Below are 27,786 nucleotides of genomic sequence, written 5' to 3'. Positions count from 1 at the left end.
AAGAAACTCAAATAGCTTAACATTTGGAGATTGAAACTATTGGAGTTCTTGGAGTAACCATTATCCCTTATTTTGCTGATTACCCTCAACTATTCCTAATTTGTCCCAAATTGAAGACAAAATGTCCCCACTTGTCAATCTGTTCCACTTTTGGACAGCTTTATTATTTTTCAATGTACTCCTCAGGATAGCATTTCATATACTATGAAGTCAAAGCACTTCAAAATTTTATAGGTTCGAAAGCTTTAATCAGAAAGACCAGCTGAAAAGCATTAGCAGTTGGGGTGGACTTGGTAGGTGGAGGATGAAAAAAGACAAAGAATTAAGATTGAGGTCAAAGGGAAGCGAAAGAGGCTTTAGGTTCAGCACAAACTGGTATTTGGGAGTATCACATTACACATGGTATTTACCAGATATTTTCCCCAGGTTATGTTCAATTTAAAATCCACAACTAAAAAAGCAGCTACATTTGCCAATGCAAACTATACCTGAATATACACTGAGTTGGGGAGGAGTTGCCACTGATTTTATTGTGCTATATGACCTGAACAGAAAAATATATCCTGACATTTTGGGGATACAGGGTTGCAATTCAGCTGTTTGAGAGAAATTAAATAATACAATGTGTCCTTTAAGCCCCAAATGAGGAGAAGATCATTGGAGACTGGGCTATAATATTCTTGCTCAAGTGCTGAGCTTGTTTCTTCTTTTATGAGCAAAGTTAATAAATATAGATAAGTATAGACAGATAAGTATAGAAAAGATTGTTTCATGGCAAAATTTGGCTCATTACCAAAGTGAATTAAACTGGTCTGAATTAAACCAAAATTTCTGAAGGCTGATAACATAAGCCATTCTTTCTTTCTCAGACTTTAATTTTGTTAAAAGAGCTTTAAAAATTCCTGGAATCCAGTTACAAGCATTAAGAAAAAATACTATCTTCCTCTGAGATTTTAGGAAAAATTAAGCTATAATTTTCATACTTGCTGATATGACCTAAATACAAATGGTTAATTAGCTAATTTCATTACATGCTTTCTATAGATGATGTTCTACATAGTAGGATTTTATTACAACCAAGTAAAATCTATTCCCATGTGCTCCTAGCTGGGTAACATGAAAAGATGCTCAACATCACTGATTATCAGGAAAATGCAAATCAAAGCAAATAGGTACCACCCCAACATGTCAGAATGATTATTATCAAAAAGACAAGAAATAACAAGTGTTGGCGAGGATATGGAGAAAAGGGAACCCTCCTACACTGCTGGTAGGAATGTAAACTGGGGCAGCCACTATGAAAAGCAGTATGGAGGTTCCTCAAAATTAAAAATAGAAATACTACACAACCCAGCAGTTCTGCTTCTGGGTATTTAACTGAAGAAAAAAACACACTAATTATAAACGATAGATAGATGTATCCCTATTTACTGCAGCATTACTTACAATAGCCAAGATATGAGGGCAATCTAAGTGTCTATAGACAAATGAATGATAAAGAAGACGTGGTACATGTACACAATGGAATATTACTTTGCCATAAAAAGAAGGAAATCTTGCCAGTTGCAACATCATGGATGGACCCAGAGGGTATTATTCTAAATGAAATAAGTTGGACAGAGAAGAACAATACCATATGATTTCACTTATATGTGGAATCTAAAAAATATAAACAGAAATAGACTTATAAATAAAGGGATAAAGTGGTCGTTGCCATAGGGGAGAGGGGTGAGGGGATAGGTGAAATAGGTGAAAGGGATAAAGAGGTACAAACTTCCAGTTACAAAATAAATAAGGGGATAAAAGGTTCAGCATAGGGTATATGCTGTCAATATGTCAATAATATTGCAATATCTTTGTATGGTGGCAGATGATAACGATACTTACCATGGTGAGCATTTTTTAATGTATATAATTGTTGAATCACTATGTTGTACACCTGAAACCAATATAATATTGTATATCAACTATAGTTCAATAAAAAAATAAATTTTTTAAAGGCCAAAAACTCCCACTTCAGTCCACTTTGGGAAAACTGGGATCAGACCCCCCTACTGTCATAAACAACTAGAAACTGGAGATAATATATAAAAGAATGATTTTCAAAGAGTGGAAAACAGGCAGCACAGACCAGGCTCCCTGAGAAAGAGGCTGCAAACTAGGTGAATCTGTCATCTCCTCAGCCTCCTGCATGGGGCGCTGACAGCTACGGGGCAGAACCGGATCCTGAGGAGTACAGAGGTCTTTCTGAGATGAGGAGACAGAGAACTGGAATTTGTGGCTCAGAGTTATTAGAAGAAGGTTGCTGCCAGAAGAGGAGAACCACGTTCCTATCTGCGGAGCTCCGGGGACTCTAGCTGTATAAAAAGTCATATGTGCAAGATAAAACTCCACAAGCCTGAGCAAAGATTGTTCAGGGAGCTGCAAGCTGAACAATTCCTAGAGCTCACGGGGGTTGGGATACGTTTGAGTTCCAATCACAGAAGGGAAGAGTTCCTGGAACATGAAGCATCATAGGATAGGAGGAAAGCTGACTAGTCCTGGAATAAAGGCTAAGAGTCTTTAAAATAACTATAAAAAAGACCCAACTGATCCATAAGTAACTTGACTGCCTGCCAGAACAAAATCCCTACTCTTTGAGACAGCAAAATCTAGGTACAAAACATACATTTACAATGTCTAACATGTAATTTAAAAACACTAGATATGCCAACAAATAGGAAAATGTGACCCAAGACAGGAGAAAACTCATTTGATAGAAACAGACCAAGAAAGGAAGGAAATGATAGAAGTCACATAAAAGCCATATTAAAATAACTACTATAAATATGCTCAATATGCTCAAGGACTTACAGAAAAATCAATCTAATGAGAAAAGTGGAAGTTTATAAAGAAATGAAGTGGAACTTCAAGAGATAAGCATACAATATTTAAAATGAAATTTTTCTATTTAATTTTACATTTTATTTTTAAAATTTTCCCCTGGTTTATTAGGATATAATGGACATACATCATTGTATAAGTTTAAGTGTACACCATGATGGTTTGACATACATATTTTGTGAAGTGATTGCCACAAGAAGTTTAATTAGCATCTATCATCTCAAACAGATACAATAAAAAGAAAAAATTATTTTCCTTGTAATGAAAACACAGGATTTACTCTTGTAACAACTCTTCTATATACAATTCAGCAGTGCTAACTATAGTCATTATGTTTTACATTACATCCCTAGTATTTATTTATCTTACAACTGGAAGTTTGTACCTGTTGACCACCTTCCTCTAATTTCCCCTTCTCCACCCCCTGCCTTTGGTCACCACAAATCTGATTTCTCTGTGAGTTCTGTGTGCTTTTTCTTTCAGATTCCACATATAATTGAGCTATCACAGTATTTGCCTCTTTCTTGACCTGTGACTTGACACTTCAGAAGAAAGGACCAGTGAATTTGACCACATAGTTGAAAAACTGTCTAAACTAAAAGAAAGAACAAAGAATTTTTTAAATGAACAGAGCGTCAATGACTTGTGCCACATAACAAATGGCCTATTATATCTGTGACTGGAGTCCTAGAAGAAGAGGAGCAAGAAGGGGCCAGAAAAAAATATTTAAGTAAATAATGGGTAAAATTTTTCCAAATTTGACAAAAAAATAAGTCTACAGAGACAAGAAATCCACGGGGTACCAAGCAGAATAAACACAGAGGAGATCACACCAAGTAACCTCATACTCACAGTGTGGAACCCAATAAAAGAGAGTATCTTATAAGCAGACAGAAAGAGATCCACTACATGCCAAGAAACAAGGATAATAATACTGCGGATCTCTTAAGAGAAACTATGCAAGCACAATGGATTGACATCTTTAAACTGCTTCAAACTGTCAAACTAGAAAAATATTCCTCAAAAATAAAGGCAAAATAAAGACTTACTCAAATAAAAGCTGAGACAATTCATCACCAGCATATGTAGATGACAAGGAGTGTTAAAAGGTGATCTTCAGGCAGAAGGAAATGATACTAAATAGAAATCTGGATCTTTGCTAATGAATGAAAAAAATCTTCAGTAATAAAAATCGGGTAAAAGACTTAAAAAAATAATTTCAAAATTTCTTCAAAAGAAATTGAGAGCTTAAAGCAAAAACAATGTGTTTCTGGGTTTATTGTGTATGTGAAAGAAAAATAGGACAAAAAATACTAGGAATTAGGGAAATGAGAGCATACTGTTGTAAGGATCTCATAGTAAAAAAAGGGGTTGTATAATGTTATTTGAAGGTATATTGTGGGAAGGTAAAAAATTACTATAAACCCTAAAACAAGAAAGAGAGGGAGGATATAAGCCTATATGTGATATAAAATGGAATATACAGTATACCCAGTTATTTCAGAAGGAGGCAAGAAAAAGGAATGAACGGGACAAATAGAAAACAAATGAATTGCAAGATTATAGATTTAAACCTGACCACAGAATAATTGCATAAGAAATAAATAATGTAACACTCCAATTAAAAGATACAGTTCTACAGGCTGAATAAAAAAGCAATATCTAACTCTATGTCATCTCCAACAATAGAGAGCCTACTGTAAGAATAAAGATACAGGTAGGTTAATCATAAAAGAATGGAAAAGGATGCATTATGCAAACACCAGACTAAGAAATATGCAGTGGAGATAGAGGATCAAAGATGGCGGCATGAGAGGTGAGACAGAGGCTTCCTCCTAAAACTGCATATAATACGAAAATATAATTAATACAACTAATCCTAAAAAAGCAAGAGGAAAGAGGACTGCGCCAGACTGCATACACCTGGAGAAGAGAGCAGGCCTCACGGAACATGGTAACATACCAAAGCTGTGGCCTGGCGGTACCCAAGCCCTTCCCCCACCCCAGCTCACCTACAGGAGTAAGAGAAATGGAGCAGGGAGGGAGTGGAGGCCTGGGACTGCTGAATACATAACTCTGGAGATCTGCTCTGGGAGCACAAACCTACCTTTCATGGTGCTTGCATGGTATTCTCATGATTAGTGGGTTTGAAAGCTAAGACAGGCAGAATTCCTGGAGAGACTGAGATTCCAGTTGCTTGTGAAAAGCAGGGATCCATATCGGGCTGCTCTGGGACAAAAGCAAGGCGGGCAGTCTGAGAGAATTCCTAACAGCAAGAGGGCTGCTAAAGGGGCAAAGATTGCACAGAGCTTACTGCTCAGGAGAAAGGACAGGGAGACAAAATTGTCTGGGTGCACTCTGCTCAGCAGGTTGGGAGCTTTCACAATCTTCAGGTGCTCTGGCTGGCTACACAGCTCTAAGGACCCCCTTCGTGATACGCAGTCTACTGCGCCTTTCTCCCAGCCAGACCCACCTGGCTTACAAAACTGCAAACCCTACCCTCTCATTAGGCCAGCCAAAGGGAATATCTGTCTACAGCAACTATAAATGGAAAGCATAGAGGCTTATACCTGTGTGTTCGGCCACCTGGTTCAGGCAGTGGAGACGGGCATAGGAACTGGGAAACAGGAAACAGCTCTTTCCTCCCCACAAGCACCAATACCACTCCCCTGTGACCCCCAACATTGCTTCAGGGGCTGAGCAGCTCAACAGAGTAGAGCTTCTGGACACTAGAGGGCGCCATATACAAATATGAAACACCAGAGGAACCTGGTTCAAAGTAAAATTAGTACAATGCCTGAGAAAGATTTAAATGATGTCAACCTCATGAATCTTCCTGAAAGGGAATTCAAAATAAAAATCATTAACATGTTCATGGAGGTACAGAAAGATACTCAAGAATTCCGGAATAAATTCCAGTCAGAGATCTGATCATTGAAGAGCACAGTGTAGGGTATTAAAAGCATATTAGATATAGTGGAGGAGATGATAAATGAAATAGAAACTAGAGAAGAGGAATACAAAGAAGCTGAGGCACAGAGAGAAAAAAGGATCTCTAAGAATGAAAGAATATTGAGAGAACTGTGTGACCAATCCAAACAGAACAATATTCACATTACAGGGGTACTAGAAGAAGAAGAGAGACAAAAAGGGATAGAAAGTGTCTTTGAGGAGGTAATTGCTGAAAAACTTCCCCAATCTGGGGAAGGTGATAGTCTCTCAGGGCATAGAGGTGCACAGACCTCCCAACACAAGGGACCCAAGGAAGACAACACCAAGACATATAGTAATTAAAATGGCAAAGATCAATGATAAAGACAGACCTTTAAAAGCAGCCAGAGAGAAAAATAAGATCATATACAAATGAAAGCCCATTATGCTATCATCAGACTTCTCAGCAGAAACCTTACAGACCAGAAGGGAGTGGCATGATATATTTAATGCAATGAAGCAGAAGGGCCTCGAACCAAGATTAGTATCCAGTAAGATTATTATTTAAATTTGAAGGAGGGATTAAACAATTTCCAGATAAGCAAAAGCTGAGAGAATTTACGTCCCACACATCATCTTTACAGTGTATTTTGGAGGGACTGCTTAGATGAAAGTGTTCCTAAGGTTAAATAGCTGTTATCTGTAATCAAAGGTAATAAAACCACAGTAAAGAAAGTAGAACAGCTAATTACTAAGCAAATGCAGAATTAAATTAACTATCCCCAAAGTCAATTAAGGGATAGACAAAGAGTACAGAATATGATACCTAATATACAAAGAATGGAGGAGAAAGAAAAAGGAGAGGAAAAAAAAAGAACTTTTAGATTGTGTTTGTAATAGCATATTAAGTGAGTTAAGTTAGACTCTTAGATAAGGAAGTTAACCTTAAACCTTTGGTAACCTTATCTAAGTTAGACACCTAGAAAAGGAAGGTAACCTTGAACCTTTGGTAACCACGAATCTAAAGGCTGCAATGGCAATAAATACATACCTACTGATAATCACCCTAAATGTAAATGGACTGAATGCACCAATCAAAAGACATAGAGTCACTAAATGGATTAAAAAACAAGAACCACCTATGTGCTGCCTACAAGAGACTCACTTTAAAACCAAAGACATATACAGACTAAAAGTGAAGGGATGGAAAAGATATTTCATGCAACTAATAGGGAGAAAAAAAGCAGGAGCTGCAGTACTTGTATCAGACAAAATAGACTGCAAAACAAAGAAAGTCACAAGAGACAAAGAAGGACATTACATAATGATAAAAGAGTCAATCCAACAAGAAGAAACAACTGTTGTAAATATCTATGCACCCAAAACAGAAGCACCTACATATGTGAACAAATACTAACAGAATTAAAAGGGGAAATAGAATGCAATGCATTCATTCTAGGAGACTTCAAACACTCCACTAACTCTGAAGGACAGATCAACCAGACAAAAATTAAGTAAGGAGACAGAGGCACTGAACAACATATTAGAATGGAGGGACCTAACAGACATCTTCAGAACTCTATACCCAAAAGCAGCAGGATACACATTCTTCTCAAATGCACATGGAACATTTTCAAGAAAAGATCATTTACAAGGCCACAAAAAGAGCCTCAGTAAATTCAAAAAGATTGAAATTCTACCAACCAGTTTCTCAGACCACAAAGGTATGAAATTAGAAATGAATTACACAAAGGAAATGAAAAATCCCACAAACACATGGAGGCTTCACAACATGTTCCTAAATAACCAATGGATCAATAAACAAATAAAAACATAGATTAAGCAATGTATGGAGACAAATGACAACAATAATTCAGCAACACAAAATCTGTGGGATGCAGTGAAGGCCATGCTAAGAGGAAAGTATAATGCAATACAGGCCTACCTCAGGAAAGAACAAACCCATATGAGCAGTCTAAACTCACAATTAATGAAACTAGAAAAAGAAAAAATGAGGCCCAAAGTTAGTAGTAGGAGGGACATAATAAAGATTAGAGCATAAATAAATAAATTCAAGAAGAATAAAACAATAGAAAGAATCAATGAAACCAAGAGCTGTTTCTTCAAGAAAATAAACAAAACAGATAAATCCCTGGCCAGACTTATCAAGAAAAAAAAGAGAGTCTACTCACATAAGCAGAATCAGAAATGAGAAAGGAAAAATCACTATGGACACCACAGAAATACAAAGAATTATTAGAGAATACTATGAAAAATTATATGCTAACAAACTGGATAACCTAGAAGAAATGGACAACTTTCTAGAAAATTACAACCTTCCAAGCCTGACCAGAAAGAAATAAAAAATCTGAGCAGACCAATTACCAGCAACAAATTGAACTGGTAATCAAAAAACTACCTAAGAACAAAATGCCTGGACCAGATGGCTTCACCACTGAATTTTATCAAACATTTAGTGAAGACCTAATACACACCCTGCTTAAAATTTTCCAAAGAGTAGAAGAAGAGGGAATACTTCCAAACTCATTCTATGAGGCCAACATCATGCTAATACTAAAACCAGGCAAAGACACCACAAAAAAAGAAAATTAAAGACCAAGATCCCTGATGAACAAAGATACAAAAATACTCAACAAAGTATTAGCAAACTGAATTCAAAAATACATAAAAAAGATCATCCATCATGATCAAGCAGGATTTATTCCAGGGCTGCAAAGATGGTACAACATTTGAAAATCCATCAACATCATCCACCACACCAGCAAAAAGAAGGACAAAAACCACATGACATCTCCATAGAGACTGACAAAATTCAACATCCATTTATGATAAAAATTCTCAGCCAAATGGGAATAGGGTGCAAGTACCTCAACATAATAAAGGCAATGTCCATAAACATAACAAATAATATGACAAACCCACAGCCAACATTATACTTCACAGCAAGAAGCTGAAAGCTTTTCCTTTAAGATTGGGAACAAGAGAAGGATGTCCACTCGCACCACTTCTATTCAACATAGTACTGGAGGTCCTAGCCAGGGCAATCAGACAACACAAAGAAATGAAAGGCATCCAGTTTGGCAAGGAAGCAGTCAAACTGTCCCTGTTTGCAGATGACATGATATTGTACATAAAAAACCCTAAAGAAGGCACTCCAAAACTACTAGATCTAATATCTGAATTCAGCAAAGTTGCAGGATACAAAATTAATATGCAGGAATCTGTGGATTTCCTATACACTAACAATGAACTATCAGAGAGTGAAATCAGGAAAACAATTCCATTCACAACTGCATCAAGAAGAATAAAATATCTAGGAATAAACCTAACCAAGGAACTAAAAGACCTGTACCCTGAAAACTACAAGACACTCATGAGAGAAATTAAAGAAGATACCAATAAATGGAAACACATCCCATGCTCATGGATAGGAAGAGTTAATATTGTCAAAATGTCCATCCTGCCTAAAGCAATCTACATATTCAATGCAATCCCTATCAAACTACCAACAGCATTCTTCAAGGAACTAGAGAAAATTGTTCTAAAATTCATATGGAACCACAAAAGACCCTGTATAGCCAAAACATTCCTTAGAAGGAAGAATGAAGCTGGGAGGATTATGCTCCACGACTTCAAGCTCTACTACAAAGCCACAGTAATCAAGACAATGTGGTACTGGCACAAGAACAGGCCCATAGACCAATGGAACAGACTAGAGAGCCCTGATATAAACCCAACCATATATGGTCAATTAATATATGATAAAGGAGCCATGGACATACAATGGGGAAATGACAGCCTCTTCAACAGCTGGTGTTGGCAAAACTGGACAGCTACATGCAAGAGAAAGAAACTGGATTATTGTTTAACACCATCCACAAAAGTAAACTCAAAATGGATCAAAGACCTGAATGTAAGTCATGAAACCATAAAACTCTTAGAAGACAACATAGGCAAAAATCTCCTCAATATAAGCATGAGCAACTTCTTCCTGAGCGTACCTCCTCAGGCAAGGGAAACAAAAGCAAAAGTGAACAAGTGGGACTACATCAAACTAAAAAGTTTCTGTACGGCAAATGACACTATCAACAGAACAAAAAGGCATCCTACAGTATGGGAAGAATATATTTGTAAATGACATATTCGACAAGGGGTTAATATCCAAAATATGTAAAAAGCTCACGTACCTCAACACCCAAAAAGCAAATAACCCGATTAACAAATGGGCAGAGGATATGAAGAGACAGTTCTCCAAAGAAGAAATTCAGATGGCCAACAGGCACATGAAAAGATGTTCCACATCACTAATTATCAGGGAAATGCAAATTAAACCCACAATGAGATATCACCTCACAGTAGTAAGGATGGCCAGCATCGAAAAGACTAAGAACAACAAATGCTGGCAAGGATGCGTAGAAAGGGGAACCCTCCTACACTGCTGATGGGAATGTAAGCTAGTTCAACCATTGTGGAAAGCAATATGGAGGTTCCTCAAAAAACTCAAAATAGAAATACCATTTGACCTGGGAATTCCAATCCTTGGAATTTCCCCAAAGAATACTTCTCAGATCCAAAAAGACATATGCACCCCTATGTTTATCACAGCACTATTTACAATAGCCAAGATATGGAAGCAACATAAGTGTCCATCAGTAGATGAATGGATAAAGAAGAGGTGGTACATACACACAATGGAATAATATTCAGCCATAAGAAAGAAACAAATCCTACCATTTGCAACAACATAGATGGAGCTGGAGGATATTATGCTCAAGGAAATAAGCCAGGTGGAGAAAGACAAATGCCAAATGATTTCCCTCATTTCTGGAGTATAACAACGAAGCAAAACTGAAGGAACAAAATAGCAGCAGACTCAGAGACTCCAAGAAGAAACTAGTGGTTACCAAAGGGGAGGGGTGGAGAAGGGGATTGAGGGGTATTATGTTTAGTATACATGGTGTGGGGGTTCACGGGGAAGACAGTGTAGCACAGAGAAGGCAAATAGTGAATCTGTGGCATCTTACTACAGTGATGGACAGTGACTGCATTGGGGTATGCATGGGGACTTGATAATATGGGTAAATGTAGTAACCACATTGTTTTTTCATGTGAAACCTTCATAAGAGCACATATCAACAATACCTTAATAAAAATTTTTTTAAAAAGAAAATTAATCTGCAGTGGTATGTGGGTATCAGATAAAGAAGAGTTCAGAACATGGAGTGCTACCAGGGACAAAGGAAGGAAATCAGGTGTCCTAAAGTCCAGAGGCTTAGAACCAGGTATTAGGCGACTGCAGCTGTCTTGAGTGACTGGCAGTGATGGACAGAATCAGAATCCCCCTAAGGGCTTAAAACACAGATTGCAGGGTCCCATCCCCGAAGTTTCTAATTCTGTAGGGTTGGGCTGGCTCTTGAGAATTTGCATTTCCAAGTTCCTAGGCACTGCTGCTGCTGCTGGTCTTGGGAACCACTCTAAAATCCCTGGCTTAGATTGATCCTCCTTTCTGTCTTTAAAATGGACACAATTCTATCTTAAAGGATAGTGCAATAAATAAGGAAGATAAAATAAGGAAGTGAGGTACGTGGAAGTGTAGATACTGATTTCCCTTACAACTGATTAACTGGGATTCACTGAGATGGGAACTGGGATCATACGAAACGGAGGATTCTACATTCCTCAACCAGTTGTGGGGTGATATAAGTGAGGCAGGAAACAGGAGAAATCGAATTTCGGGTGGAAATAATGAGCCCAATTTAGGGTTTGTTCAATTTCAAATGCAGTACACATTTATCTTTCTTCCTTTAAAACAAAAAAAAGGTCAGTGCTTTGAGTGTATTTACTAGCTTAGTCATTTTACCCTAGTTTAATTTTGTGCCCTACATGGGCACTTGCGAGCTCTGAAAAAAAGCTATGTGAGATGTTGGCTGCCCACGTAGGCTTTTCTGAACCCTGCGTTTGTATTCTTGGAGTCCGCAAAGGTGTACATTTGTCTGGGGGCAAAGGCAATAGGGATCAGAGACTAGTAATCATTGTGTCGTTTACGGCAAGGAATGGCTGCTGATGGAGGATGAGGACAGCAAATAGAGATTTTCAAGAAATATTTCCTAATTGTCAGCCATGATTTTATGCTTTTATAAAGGAATTAATATTGGCTTCCTTTCCTACCAATCTTGTTAACACTGCTTGAATTATTTTTGTGGCTTCTCTATTTCAAACGTCTTGTATTATTTTACCAGGAGTTAGGAAATGGACAGCGCCTAAACTGTTTTATTTCCTAAAGGTGGAAGACTATAATAATGAAAAGGCTTTACATATCTCTATCGCAAAACGCTTACAGTTCGAATGGAATAGGACTCGTTTCCACGCCGTCCCGGGTCCCGCTCGCCACCATCGTGGGCACGCGGCCCGCCTCCCGTCGCGCCGAGAGGCGGGCGCTCGCTCCCACAGAGCCAAGCTAGCCTGGCGGTGCCTCCCTTTCCCGTCCCTCAGCAGCGAACGGCAGCGGGAACATTCACCCAGGAGTGGAGACAATGTCCTGGGCCTTTCTACCGGTATTAAGCATTTCTCCACTCGCTGCCCCTTCGTGGGGGGAGTGGGCGTTTAGATATCCTTCGGTGATGGATGGGAACTGGCTGCGCCCAGCCTGGCTTGTCCCTGGAACTAAGCCCCAGGCAACCGAGAGGATGCTGGCGGCTCAGGTCGCGGCGCCCCGCGGGACGCGGCCCAGAACCCCTACATCCGCCCCCTCTTCACTGCCCCGGAGACCCCGGACGAAGCGCGCTCCAGGCGGAGGCGGTGCCGCGCGGCGCAGGGCCGGGGATAGGAGGCGGGGGCGCGGGAGGGCGCGGAGCCCCGTTGCGGGAGCCCCAGTGACGCACCAGTGACGTCAGTGGCGGCGGGCGGGATTTCCCGGCCCCTCCCGAGCGCCCGGCGACACCCTGCGGCCAAGTGGGCGCGGCCACGTGGACAGAAGGGGGCGGGGAGCGGGGGTCACGCGCCCTTCGCCCCACGGGTCCCGGACGCGCTCCCGGCGCCCAGCACTGGGCGCTGAGCGCACAAGTACGTGGCGTCGGGGCGTCCCAGCTCTCAGACGTGACACGGCTCGGCCGCCTGCTCCCCGCCCCGGTCCAGCACCAAGTGGTCTGTCCGGCCCCGGCGGCACGGGCGCACTCCCCACCGCCAGCCCGAGAGCGCCTTGGCACGCGAGCAGGACGCGGAGCAAGAGCCTGTGCCGCCCGCCCCGCGCCGGGTGAGGAGCGATGCTGCTCGGCCTGTCCGGCCCCCGCATGCGCCTCCCTGTAGACAAAGCCCGCGCGTGAGCGGCGCCCTCGGCCCGCGCCCCGCTCGGGTAAGTGGGCGCCCAGCCGGCCGGCCCGGCACCGGCGTGTCTGGGCGGAAAGAGCGGCACAGCCCTCGCTCCGGGTAGCTCGGGGCCCGCCGGGAACAAAAGGAATAGTCGGGCGGGAAAGTCTGCGGAGCTGGAGAGGCGGTTCTGGCGCGTGTGTGGCCCTACGGTTGGCAGTGGAGGCTCCGAAACAAGTCTTCGCGGTGATCTTGGCCGTCCGCGGCGAGCCCGGCCTTCGCGGTTGCCTCCCAGGGTGGCGGCGGCGGCCGGGCGCTGGCAGGTGAGGGGCTCCTCCAACCCAGGAGCCTCCACCGAGCCCTTGGGAAGCCTGGGGGCAGGTTTGGGCAGGCAGCTCGGCACGCGTAGGGGATCTCCTGGTGGACGGGGTCACCCGACCTCTGCCTTAAGGAGAGGAGAGGCTCCTGGGGACCCCTTTTCCACCTATAGGTCGCCGAGCGCTTCCCCCGGCAGGACTGTAATGGAAGGGATGGGGAGGCTAGTTGGTGGTTGTATTTGTGGAAATGTTTTTGGCGAATCCCCGAAGAAGCCCTCTTGACTGCCCAACACCCCGGGACACTTGACTCCAGCGGTCCGGTGGAGACAGAAGACGACAAGGCGAGGGTTTGTTCCCTCCCTTATGGCGTCTGTCCCCGAGGCGGGTGCTGAAATGGGCTGCGCTCGCAGTGCGCGCCCCCAGCGGTACGGTGCGGGGCAAGAGGGAACTTTGGCTTAATTTTTTAATTGCCTTAGAAATAGTAAGGGACAGGTGAGGTGGGAGACAGAGGTGTGGCTGGAGAAGTCTTCTTATTTGGGGAGATTTGCTTGTTTTAGTGTATTTGGGGCTAGGATGTTAGGAAACTCAAAAATGTTAAAAGTTTGATCAAGTGATGAAGTGGATCTTGGACACCGGGTTCCCCAGCCTCTCCCAACCCCCACCGCTGCCTGTTCCCTTCCCTTTCCGTTGCCTCCTGGGACTGTGAAAAGCTGGCACAGGGCGGGCCCTTCGGAAGAGCAAAAGGCCTCCTGGGCGGCACTGGTGTTCCCCATGAAAACGTGTCAGTCGTATCATCTGTTGGCAAGTCCTCACTGTGATCTTTCCTTCCCACAGCAGGACAGGAAGATCCAGTGGCAAGCGCTGCAAAGCAGCAGCTAGGGGAGGACTTGGGCTCTGTAGCTGGTTCTTGATTTTTGGGGGGAAATCCTTAGGATTTGGGCCTGTTGCGGGGGAAGGGAGGCATGCCGCCATCTGATTTGGCCCTGTTCCCTGAAAGAGGCTACTGTGGGAGCAACTGAGGTGATAAATCGAAAGCCATTTTACATCTTGAGGGAGAAGACCCCGTACAGATAAACTATGAATTATTTACTGAAGTGTGGAGTTGGCACAGTTATCAGTCATAATAAGATATGGACATAGCTCCTAATAAATAGTAGGTGTTAATGTAAATAACAAGGTTGATTGAGATGCTTTCCTAGTTAATCACTGAGGGGTTATTAGGCTGAAAAAACTCTTTAGGACAATCGGCCTCCTGTTTGCTCTTCCACCCACACATGGCTCCAGTCTTGTGAACACATGGCTCCAGTCTTGTGAAATAAAATTGCCGAAAGGAGGATAGTGGACAGTGTCTGGTCAGCTGAGAAATAGCACAGCAAAAGGGTCATTCCCAGTAGTTCCATGATTGACTAGGCCTTTGACGTTTCTTACAAAAGTCAGTAGTGAAAAAAACAGGAGAAAGCTTGTTCCATATTCGTTTTTAAAGCCAAAATGACAGTCCCTGAAGCGCTCCCCCTACAGATACCAGCACATTCTTTGAAATGGTAGAACATCAGGTGAAAACCCAAGTGCTCTCATTCCTCAGGTCCCTTGGGGAAGCAGATGCTCAGGAGGATGGGGTGAGGATTCAGGAGTGATTGTGTACAGTGCTGCCTTGCGAGCGCACGCGCACACACACACACACACACACTACTGCTTACCACGGAGGGCAGGCAGCCAAACGGCTGAGACTGAAGTCTACAAAACAAATCATTCTCATGTATTTATAGTCACATCTCACTATCACATTTTTCTTTCCTTATCTCATTTTTGTTCTACTTGAAGAAGAGAGAATACCTAATAATGCACTACATATTTGTAGATTATCTTTTTCTTTATGAAATTTTGAATATTCAAATATCAATGTGTCTTAAAATATCACCTGATTTGTTCTCAGGACACTTTTATGAGTATATTGTTATCTAATTTTGCAGACCTTCTTTTATTTTGTATTTTTATTCACTCGAGGCATGCTCAGACATAAAGAGACTTATTATTCAGGTAGAAATTATTTGTTCAGTTTTCTTGAAGCAGAAACTGATATTTAACTTCTTTACTACAGAAATATCCTTTTAACAGTAGCCAGCAAGGTATTTTAGTTGATAATTGGAGAAACTAAATGAGTATCAGAAAAGAAAACCAGGGAGGGCAATTATAGTATAAAAAATAGCATAATACTACTGAAAGGTTAAACTAGCTGCTTAAAACCATATGAAGAATAAACCAAAATATTTCCAATAAATTATCTGAATCAAAAACAAATGCAAATGAAATTTTCACATCGGGAAGGACAGAGAGGCAAGAAATCCTCTGAAAGGAAAAATTACTGCACAGAAAACAATGGGTACTTAAAAAGACATCAGTTTGGTAAGCTAGCTGCTGCATTCCGAATCCCTTTGTCAGGGAGCTTTTGTTAGGTCAGATGGCAGCTGCCGTGCAGTTTTCCTGGTGGAACTCAGAACACAAAATGGGAGGTCTTGTGTAGACAGGGGTGGGCGGGTGTGTTGAAGATAGGGCGCTTGTTGGATGGGCTCTGGGTGGCTGAGAAGTGAGGACGTATATGTAGTTGTGGAGAAGCTTTTCGTCCCCGAGGGCCTGAGGCTCCCGGGTAGTAGCAGACAAGTCACCATGGGCCCACCCCAGCAGGACCCGACAGGAGGGAGCCCAGGTTGGTGGGCAACAGCAGGAAGGGTGGGCCACCCTTCACCTTGTGCATAATGTGGATGATCTCATTCAAGCCTCACTCCATACCTCAAGGTTTCTCTTAAGCAAACGTAACAGTGACTGCTAGTGTCCCTTCTGGCCAGAAGTGCTATGGTGAGGTGCGTGGTGATGACGTTTTTAATCAAGGAAAAGCATATACAAATGGGACATGAGAGAGTGAAATGTGGAAGAGAAGAAATTGAGAAGTGTGCACAGCCCCACACCGGGAATGCTTAGGTGCCCCTTTCCCAAAGGCGAGGACTCATTCCTCTCTCTCTCTCTCTCTTCTTAGATTCCTCAAACCATTTCTCCCAGGGTGTCTGGGGTAGCTGCTTCTAGTGGGACGTGTGCTGTGAGACTGAGGAAGAAGAAATGCTTGAAGCATCTGGCTGTGGCCTATGTCGGGTCTCCCGCTGAGGACTGCATGCAGGGCACGGAGACGCAGCCTTGAGCCACTCCCTGGCACTAACTGCAGTTCTCTGCCCTTCTCTGTCTCAATGCTTCCTCTTGGTGGTGGTGTCTAACTTAGAGCTGCCAGGCCTTCTCTTCCACCCTCTCCCCAGGTTCACTGTGGAAACCAGGCAGGGCAATAGCAATAGGAAGAAGGGAAACATTTTAAACTGTTCAAAAGCCTCTCGTTAGAACACATTTACAACAGTAGGAAAAGATGTTAACTTGAAAAATCGGTGTGCTTCCTGAGACCCTCACAGTCTGAGTCTTTGGTGCTGGAGGACCCACTTCTTATCTACGGGACCCACTATCACAGTGGCCTCCACCTTCCTATATTTCCTTATCTGTATGAGGGTCCAGGCATACCCAAGAGCTGGTGTCTGCTTCTGGAGTGGTTTTCCAGCCTAATTTGGGGAGGCACGCGCCCTGTCCAGTTGCTCTGGGATACCTACACTGCACACCCTTGATGGAAACTGCAGAGGAGGAAAGAAACTTTTCCTCTATCCTCTTAGTTTTAGTAGCCAGGGCCTGTGAATTAAACTGACAACAGGAGAGATTAACAGGAGAAAAGTTTTATCATACAGGTGCATAGGAGCTTCACAAGAAAAAAAAAAAAAGAAGAAGTCATTAGGCTTGAGAGCTGACGTACCATTTTAACAAAGGGAGATAAATTGGGGGAAAGTGACAAGAAAAAGAAAGAAAGGGACAGGAAGTTGTAGGCAGGTAAATCTGTAAGGAAAACTAATGGTAGGTAAGGAATATTCTGGTAAAGTTCGTTTGTACAGACCCATCTTGGTGCCAACTATCTCTCCAGTGATAATGGTGTTTTTCCTCCTCCTGAAATGGGGATCAGAAGGGAAGCAACTTCCCAAAGGCGAATTTATACTCTGCTTTTAGGCAGAAAGGAAGAGGCCAGAGAGTTCCTCCCAGGTCTGCTGTTTCCTAATTGCCTTCAGCTCAAAATAATCTATATGCCAAAGTGGCATATTTTAGGGTGGTGTGTTCTGATCCCCATCAAAATTTCAATCTTTCCTCAGCAAATTCTGGAGCCCAAAGTCTGTGGCAGGTGAATCCATCATGAGTGATCCTTGCTTGGCTTAAGTTTCTGTTGATGAATCTTGGGAAAATTATTTTCCCTGTGCCCCAGTTAACTCCACTTAAAACCCAGGAGCTCCACTGATCTATAGATGCTTATTTACCCCTGACCCCAACACTTGTGGGGCCACATGGTCAAGGGAAGTCTCCATCCTAGTTAAGGAAGACAGATGACTTAAGTGTATAAGTGTATGTACAATGGTATGTATTGGGGAAGCAGATGTTACAGGGGTGTAAACACAGGCTTCTGGACTGTTAAGGGCAGTGGTGGGAATGGAGTATGTCCCAGAAAGGATGATGATGGAACCTGAGTAGAGAATCTCAAAGTATTGAGCAAAGGGATGGACAGTGATGTCAGCTGCCGAATTCTTCCTGGAGCAAAGTAAAGTATAGATCCATAAATTGGCCTTTATGAGATCATGCACTCTTTTCCTCAGCTTAATTATATGTAATAGGGGCAAAGTCCCTGGAACCTTCTGCTTACCTGGACCGTCTGGGTACCTGGGCAGACCCCGCTGTGGACCCCACCATCCTATCCCTGTCTGAGGGGCTTTGCCTCATTGCCTGTCATCTGGAGTTTGGTGTATCAGCACCATTTTTTTACACATGTACACTTAAGTGTACAAGTGTACATACCCTTGTACACTTAAGTCATCTGTCTTCCTTAACTAGGATGGAGACTTCCCTTGACCATGTGGCCCCACAAATGTTGGGGTCAAGGGTAAATAAGCATCTATAGATCAGTGGAGCTCCTGGGTTTTAAGTGGAGTTAACTGGGGCACAGGGAAAATAATTTTCCCAAGATTCATCAACAGAAACTTAAGCCAGTGTAATTGATCTTATAGAATTGCATCTTACTGGCTCCTTTCCCCAGCCCTGCTCTGCTTGCCCTGTGTACATTGCAGTGAGAGTGCTCACAGCCACCACTGTGGTGTGTCTTCCACCTTCTCAGAACTGTTAAGAAAGGATTGAACAAAAGCACAGTGTCCCCCATCAGAGGGACCAGTCCCCACGCCCCCAGGTTTGTTGTGCTCTCTGATTGGTCTTATTCTTCCAAACTCTCCAATTTCTCTCCAAATCCTTTCTTTGTGCTAGAATTTGTTATAGTAAATAGCATCTGAAATAAGTCAATCATTGGCCTGAACCCAGGCATATTTTTATTAAACAGAAATTTTCTTCTTCTTCATTGTGCGGTTGTCCTCACAGAATTCTGCCAGTCGTCCCTGTGACCAGACTTCCTCTGGTTTTCCTGTGCATTACTGCTGCAGCCCATGTTCAACTTAATCGTGGAACACCATGGAAGGGCTTCTTCAATGCATGTATTTTGTGGAAAGCAATAGATGTGTCCCTAATAGACTCTCTGTAAACCAAATGTGTCTGAGACATTCATTTACTGACCATGTGATGAGCACCTGCAATGTGCACCAGGTAGTTGAGGCACTGATGATTCAGAGACAAGTAGTACATTGTCATACCCTTCACAGGGCTCATTATTTGGAAGGAAGTGTGTGGAAACATCTCACCTACCCCCAGGTTAACGCTCTGACAGGCACATTTAACATGTTGAGGGAGCAATAACAGGCACATTAATTCTTCCAGAGAGCAGTAGGGTGCAGAAGGGGCCTGGCAAAGGGAGGTCAGGTCCTAAACAGGCCAAGAAAAGCTGAGTGAGATTTTTTAGTCCAGACAAAGGAGAAAGGGCTTTCTGAGCCGTGCAGAGGTGCCTAAGTGCAGGGAGAGAGCGGAAAGGTGGCCCGGAGCCAGGTTGTAAAGACTGCTCCCTGACTAATGGGGATCCAGGGAAGTTGCAGGATAGAGCAGGTCCCAGCCTTGGCCCACTGGCTGCACTGCCTGTGTGAGGCCAGTCAGAGGAATGGGGCAGGAGACGGAGGGCAGATGGGAGGAGCTGCAACTGTGCCTACAGGGCTCAGGCTTCGCCTTGCAGGCTTTTCTCTCTGACCAGACGTAGAGGGGAAGGGTGACGCTGGTGCCTGGGGATCCAGGTTCTCTAATTTGGGCCTAGAAGGAGAGGATAGCATGACGGGTTTAGTGAATGGAAGGGAAGGAGCAACATGGGCAGGTGAGAGTGTAGGACTTGCCAGGTGGGGAGATGCCATCCAGGTGGAGGCCAAGTCTGCTGGAGGAGCAGCCAAAGAGTTGCTGGTGCCCATGTAAAGCCTTGCAGCCGGTGAGATGCCTGGAGTCCACGGCACAGTGAACAACCTTGGGAGTCCTCAAAGAACAGATATGAAGCATGGGGCAAAACAGAAATTATTCTGCAAAATGCATACACTTGCTAATGCAGGTTTCATGAATTGAAGCCCCTTAAAAGCTCCCCCTGCCCGGCAGTCCCTGAGGCTGTTGGCCCTCCAGTCTCAGTGAAGAATGGGCAACTGGCCCACCCCCACACTCCCTGGGTGACTCATGCTTCTGTGTCCAGGTAGTCCCAGCTCTGTCTCTCATCTACGATTCCTTTGTCCCCCTAACGCTCACAGATTTTATCTGATGCTTCCCAGATCATCTCTCACTGAGTGTGGACATCAGGGATTATTAGAGTTTATTAGCTTCTGTGAGAGCGTGTCTCTATCCAAGGGTGAGTTTTTGTTTTGTTGTTCTTAAACCTCCTCTTCACCCTCTACCTGCCCCTAAGCTCTGGTGGCCTGAGGGGGGAAGCCTGGGCCCCAGCCCTGTTTCACAGTAACCATGGCAACTCCCCACACATGGGCCCAGAGCCTCAGGCCGCTGGGTGTCCCTGGCTTCTCCCCACCCTGCCTGCTCCCTGGCCCCCTGCTGTTGGCCATGGTGGACACCTGTTTTTTCTCACGGTTCCTCACTGTGTCTGTTCTGCTGATTTATCTCACTGTACCTTCTAAGTGCTCAGGATACAATGAACAAAAAGCAGGCAGCGGAGGGAAAAACAAATCCCTGTGCTCATGCTCATAGGTTCACACTGCAGTAGAGGGATCAGGCTCATAATAATAGGCCAGAAAATCAAAAGTAATTGAAACAAGTAAGTCAATAAATAAGCATCCTAAAGTGTAGTCAGTGCTTGGGAGAAAAGTGAAACGCAGAAGGGAGTGGCAGATTTGGCACACTGCTCCTGGGAGACTTACTCTGTGGGTCCAAGATTACAGCGACTATGGAAATGAACACGTCTCAAACGCGTGGAGCCAGGAGAAACAGAAGCAGGCGAAATCGTGCCGGACCCACAGATGATCTATGCTCAGCTGCCTTCCTTGATGGAACAGGACTCCATTCCCACTCAGTGGCCTCTCTCCACACCCCAGCGCGCCAGGGATCTACTTTTCCCAAAAGGAGCACATGGTAATGCAATCAGGACAGAGGAAGAAAAAGCAAAATATCTCACAGGGCATAGATGTCTCTCACTCCCAATTCAGAGGGTGGGCTGATGGGTTGAGCGGCTTCCCAGGCCCCAGGCAGAGGCCAAGAGGACGTAGAGTCCTGATTGAAGGTGTTTGACCCATCCCAAGGAGTGCTCCTGAGGGCCTGGACCAGAGACTCACCATCTTGAGACTCCGGAGCCAGCTAGAGGGCTGCCTTCCTTCCCGTCCACCTGATGTGTACCTGGGGTTAAGAGGCAGCTGGGGAGGGACAGTTCTGGATACTCTTGAAGTAGGATCTGGGGGTTCACGCTAAGTTTCCTTGGATGGTGGGCCATACTGGCTGTTCTTCCACTTTCACACCCCTGTTTTGGGCACTGTTTGTTTGTAACACAGTCTGTCTGGACAGTTGAGGGTGGATCTACCAGTGGCTTGCAAATCTGCTGCATAGCAGAATCACTTTGGGTGGTTCTCAAAACTACCACTTCTTAGCTCAGCCCTGCTCATTCTGAGTCAGTGAGTCTGGGCCAGAGCCTGGGAAGCTATGTTTTGAGTTTTACAAACCACTGAGCCAGGTGATTTCTGTGGGTCCTTACTGTGAACCCCCAAACTGCCTAAGCATCCCTGGGTCCTGTTTCCTATGCCAGTGTCTCCCGCCCCACTTGGAGCTGTGAGACTGTGACTCCCAACAGTCACCATGTGGCTGTAACACCTGTAGGAGCCCAGGTGTCCTTTCCAGGCTGAACACATGGGTCTGTCTACCCCTGCTTTTCATGAGAGGGGCGCCTCAATGAGGAGACCAGCTGTGCACCCTGTAGAACTGCCTCTGCACAGAGCATGATGACCCCCTACAGACTTCCCTTCCCGGCCCCTCTGCTGTGGGGGCCCTGCTCTGCACCTCTGGGCACCCCGCAGGTGCAGGAACCCACATTCACCCTGCTTGCTGAGGGGTTGGAAAGGACCATTAGTCACTGGTGAGACATGTGGCTGCTACTGCATGCCATGTGCGGGGGCAGGAACGCAGAGATGAGTAAAAGGGGAATCAGCTCTTGAGGAATCTACAGTCTAGTGAGGAAGATAGATGACAGTAACATGACACAGAATTAAGAGCAAGTACCGCTTGAACACAGGATACCAAGCCAAGCCTAGGTCAGGGAGGGCTTCCAGAAGGACGTCTCGGGACTTGGCTAGATGAGAGCGTTGGGTCAGAGCCAGTGAGTGGCGAAGGCTTTCCAGACTGAGAGCTTCTGCTTGAACAAATAATAATAGTACTACCTATATGTAAATAATACCTATATTAATTCCTAAGTATACCTACCTATATTAGAAATAACCTACCTGTATGCCAGATGGTAACCACTCAATAAATGTTAGCTATTATTATTATTTAATAATAATAGACCAATTATAATATATAATTTATATTACATGTAACATTTCTAATAATAATAGCAAATATTTATTGAGCTTACTACTTGCTAGGTTCTTAACGTCTTGTGTCTAGTATTATTCTACAACTATTGTTGTAGCAAAAAACAATGCACAACCTCCCCAAAGATGGTCACACACTAATACCTAGAATCTGTGAATATTACCCTACAGAGCAGAAGAAATTTTGTAGATGTGATTAAGTTAAGATTCTTGAGATGGGGAGATAATCCTGGATTACTGGGTGGGCCCACTGGCCTCCCAAGTGCCCTATAAGAGGGAGGCAGAAGGTCAGAGAGGTTGGAAGATGATACACTGCTAGCTTTGAAGATAGATGCGGGGCCCCAAGCAAGGAATGCAGGTGGCCACCAGAAGCTGGGCAAAGCGAGGCAACAGATTCTTCACCAGTAGCCTTATTGACACCGTGGATTTCTGAATGCCAAAACTATAAAAGAATTAAGCCGTAAGTGTGTGGGAATTTGTTGTGGCACCAATAGGAAGCTAACACAACTATCACTCTTCCCATTTTGCAGCTGAAGAAAGTGAGAGTTAAGTGATTTTCCCAAAGGTTACATCAAGAGTAAGGGGCAGGGTGCAATTCAGCTTTCTGGCTGCAGCCCCTGCTCCTGCCCGCTCTCGTCTCTTGCCTACTTGGCAGGAATTACAAAGCAGCAGTTCAGGGCTGGAGTTTGGGAAGACTGGAAGCATCAGAAGATGAGCCCAGCAAGGTGGGCAGGCAGGAACCCAGGTCCTAGGGGCCCTTCTGGAATGAGCGGAGGAGGCAGCCTTTGCGGCCTGTTTCCTTTGCTCGTTTTTGGAGGTCTGTTGAAGTCCATGCCAGACTGTGCATGCTCACCAGGGGCAGAGGACAGCGCCCCAATTCCTGCTTACCCAGCTCTACCTGGTGCCAGGTGCAGACCGAGCAGTTTGCTAATACAAGCCTCTGCCTTTTCCTCATTGTCAGATGGTTTTAAAGCACCTCCCTGGCTGGGTAGCTAAGGAGAGTCTGGTTAAGTGCATCATCCTCATGCATTAAAAATAATCCCATCTTCAAACATCTGTTTCTACCTCGTAATTCCTTTATTCATTCTAATGCTTTTGCTTTTTAATATAAAACATACCCCATCCCTCAGTCTTTCACTGCAGTAAGTGGTCTGAGGAATTTTGAGGCAGTGTTAAGTTTTTTTCTAATGTTACACAATAAATATTACCTGAAACCACTACTCCAGATATGTCTGCTTAATTACATTCCATGTATTTTACAGTCTGTGCTTATGTTTTCAAAGGAGCAATAGCTAACATTTTATTAGCATTTCATAGTTTGCTAAAAGCATTCCCATACCCTGTCCACTTTATCTTTTCAGAAATGCTATGAGACAGGACTTACTGTGCTCATTCTTGAATGAGAAGCTAAAGCTCAAAGAAGTATAATTTGGCCAAGGAACACAGCAGAGCCAGGATGGTGACTCGGAGCTTCCACACTTACTTTGTTGCATTATATTGCCTCTTAGGGGGAGAAAATGACCCAAAATGCTCTTACAAGAAAATAGGGTACCAGATGCCTTGTCAGATGTGCCCTTCCTAAGTGCAGAAGAAGCTGGGGCATCCACACAACACCACCTCTCTGTGTGTCCAGGACCCTCACTGGAGGGGTGCGTGAGATCCCAAGGTCTTTGGCAGAAGAGTGTCATGTGGGGTAGTTAGGGTGGGGCTCACTGATACCTCAGGGCACAGGAAGATGTCCTGTGGAGGGCCCACAGTGACCAAAGGATCAGCTGGTGGGAGGCTCTTGTGGAACATGGCTTCAGCAGCTGAAGTAAAACAGCCCTGAGTGGACACAAGCTGCCATAGGCATGGGCTCCTGTGGGAAGAAGACAAAGAGGGTGCAGGCCTGCTTCTCAGTGTTAACTGTTCTTCCTATGCTTGGGACCCCAGGCCCCTGGGTTATCCTGTCCTGCTTGCTGCCCCTTTCTCAACACAGCTGACCTCAGCACAGGTCAGTCCTGGCCTTTCTCTCTTCTCTTTCTAGGAGCCTGTGGAGTCCTCCTTCCCTTCCTCAGAAACTTTGGCATCCAAAACTTATCCCTGAGGAGGGATTTCAGAACTTACTTTGAAAGTAAAAAGCAAAATACTTCTCTCCTTTTCTATTCCTGCTTTAATAACCCTAGTTCCTCTGAGTCAATGTGAGTGCTTCTGGCTGACTAAAGAATGGTTAGGTAAAAGGAAGCACAGAGAGAAAGCACAGACTGGGAAGTCAGGAGAGTCTCTCTCCACATCTAGAGAGCCAGTTTCTCTCTGAGCTGGACTCACCTGCTCAGTGAAAGGAAGGACCCTCCCAGTCCACCAAGTGCAGGTAAAAAGGAGCTTCCCTGGCTGTTACCGGGTGCCTCGGGCAGTGTGGTGGCACTAGATTCTCAAACACGAATTAATTAAAGGAGGTTAAGTTACCTCCCGCTTCCATCCTTCAGCTTCATGAAGGTGGGGAGCAAGTTACTGAGAGTCTGTGAATCTGGGTCCACACCAGGAACCCCATGTAGACTGAATACAGGATGCCATGTGTCTGTATACTGCTGATTTGCAAGTGTGCCTAGGCTTTGGGATTAATCAGATAAAAATGAATTTAAGTGTATCACTGATTTCTTTATATCACTCTGAATCCTCTGAGTCAGTAGATATGAAAACTATAGCCACAAAAGAGGTGGCATTGTTGTTTTTTTGGGTTTTTTTGGCATCATTAATGTGCAATTACATGAGCAACATTATGTTTACTAGACTTTCCCATCATCAAGTCCCCCCCACATACCCCATTATGGTCACTGTCCATCAGTGTAGTAAGATGCTATAGAAACACTACTTGTGTTCTCTGTCTTGTACAGCCCTCCCAATGCCCCTCCTACGTTATGCTGCTAAAAGTAATGCCCCCTTTTTTCCCCTTATCCCTTCCTTCCCAGCCATCCTCCCCAGTCACTTTCCCTTTGGTAACTATTAGTCCATTCTTGGGTTCTGTGAATCTGCTGCTGCTTTTCTCCTTCAGTTTTTTCCTTGTTCTTACACTGCACAGATGAGTGAAATCATTTGATACTTGTGTTTTTCTACCTGGCTTATTTCACTGAGCATAGTACCCTCTAGCTCCTTCCATGTTGTTGCAAGTGGTAGGATTTGTTTTCTTCTTATGGCTGAGTAATATTCCATTGTGTATATGTACCACATCTTCTTTATCCATTCATCTACTGATGGACACTTAGGTTGCTTCCGATTCTTGGCTATTGTAAATAGTGCTGTGATAAACACAGGGGTGCATCTGTCTTTTTCAAACTTGGTTGCTGCATTCTTAGGGTAAATTCCTAGGAGTGGAATTCCTGGGTCAAGTGGTATTTCTACTTTTAGTTTTTTGAGGAACCTCCATACTGCTTTCCACAATGGTTGAACTAATTTACATTCCCACCAGCATTGTAGGAGGGTTCCCCTTCCTCCACATCCTCGCCAACATTTGTTGTTGTTTGTCTTTTGGATGGTGGCTATCCTTACCGGTGTGAGGTGCTATCTCATTGTATTTTAATTTGCATTTCTCTGATGATTAGAGATGTGAAGTATCTTCTCATGTGTCTGTTGGCCATCTGAATTTCTTCTTTGGAGAAGTGTCTTTTCAGATCCTCTGTCCATTTTTTAATTGGATTATTTGTTTTTTGTTTGTTGAGGTTTGTGAGCTCTATATATTTTGGATGTCAACCCTTTATTGGCTCTTTCATTTATGAATATATTCTCCATACTGTAGGATGCCTTTTGGTTCTATTGGTTGTGTCCTTTGCTGTACAGAAGCTTTTCAGCTTGATATAGTCCCACGTCTTCATTTTAGTTTTGTTTCCCTTGCCTGGGGAGATACGCTCATGAAGAAGTTTTTCACGTTTATGTGCAAGAGATTTTTGCCTATGTTTTTTCTAAGAGTTTTATGGTTTCATGACTTACATTCAGGTCTTTGATCCATTTCGAATTTACTTTTGTGTATGGGGTTAGACAATGATCCAGTTTCATTCTCTTACACGTAGCTGTCCAGTTTTGCCAACCCAGCTGTTGAAGAGGCTGTCATTTCCTCACTGTATGTCCATGGCTCCTTTATCATATATTAATTGACCATATATGTTTGGGTTAATATCTGGACTCTCTATTCTGTTCCATTGGTCTATGGATGTGTTCTTGTGCCAGTACCAAATTGTCTTGATTACTGTGCCTTTGTAGTAGAATTTGATGTTGGGAAGTGAGATCCCCCCTGCTTTATTCTTCCTTCTCAGGATTGCTTTGGCTATTCGGGGTCTTTGGTGGTTCCATATGAATTTTAGAACCATTTGTTCCAGTTCATTGAAGAATGCTCTTGGTATTTTGATAGGGATTGCATTGAATCTGTAGATTGCTTTAGGCAGGATGGCCATTTTGACAATATTAATTCTTCCTAGCCAAGAGCATGGAATGAGTTTCCATTTGTTAGTGTCCTCTTTAATTTCTCTTAAGAGTGTCTTGTAGTTTTCAGGGTATAGGTCTTTCACTTTCTTGGTTAGGTTTAATCCTAGGTATTTTATTCTTATTCTTTTTGGTGCAGTTGTGAATGGAATTGTTTTCCTGATTTCTCTTTCTGCTAGTTCATTGTTAGTGTACAGGAAAGCAACAGATTTCTGTGTATTAATTTTGTGTCCTGCAACTTTGCTGAATTCAGATATTAGTTCTAGTAGTTTTAGAGTGGATTCTTTAGGGTTTTTTATGTACAATATCATGTCATCTGCAAAAAGTGACAGTTTGACTTCTTCTTTACCAGTCTGGATGCCTTGTATTTCTTTGTTTTGTCTGATTGCTGTGGCTAGGGCCTCCAGTACTATGTTGAATAACAGTGAGGAGAGTGTTAGGTGAAAAACTTTCAGCTTCTCACTGTCAAGTATGATGTTGGCTGTGGGTTTGTCATATATGGCCTTTATTATGTAGAGGTACTTGCCCTCTATACCCATTTCATTGAGAGTTTTTGTCATGAATGGATGTTGAATTTTGTCGAATGCTTTTTCAGCATCTATGGAGATGATCATGTGGTTTTTGTCCTTTTTGTTGATGTGGTGGATGATATTGATGGATTTTTGAATGTTGTAACCTCCTTGCATCCCTGAGATGGATCCCACTTAATCATGGTGTATGATCCTCTTAATGTGTTTTTGAATTTGGTTTGCTAATATTTTGTTGAGTATTTTTGCATCTATGTTTATCAGGGATATTGGTCTGTAATTTTCATTTTTGGT

At 43.5% G+C, this 27,786-nt stretch overlaps 1 protein-coding gene across 2 annotated transcripts in view; it reads left to right on the top strand.

The window, feature by feature from the left end:
- The first annotated feature begins 12,299 nt into the window (after positions 1-12,299).
- The window catches only part of GNG4 (G protein subunit gamma 4), an 84,982-nt gene continuing 69,495 nt past the window's right edge, over positions 12,300-27,786 (top strand). Inside the window, exon 1 of one of the 2 annotated variants that reach the window (XM_036919306.2) lies at positions 12,300-12,389. The gene's annotated coding sequence lies outside the window, so the exon portion shown is untranslated. Of the gene's footprint in view, positions 12,390-12,784; positions 13,187-27,786 lie in introns of those variants that run through there. The other variant, XM_036919305.2, reaches the window with a different exon arrangement.

This window comes from Manis pentadactyla, chromosome 8 (assembly GCF_030020395.1).
Source record: "Manis pentadactyla isolate mManPen7 chromosome 8, mManPen7.hap1, whole genome shotgun sequence".
Classification (NCBI taxonomy): domain Eukaryota; kingdom Metazoa; phylum Chordata; class Mammalia; order Pholidota; family Manidae; genus Manis; species Manis pentadactyla.
This window is presented reverse-complemented; position numbering and strand designations above follow the sequence as displayed.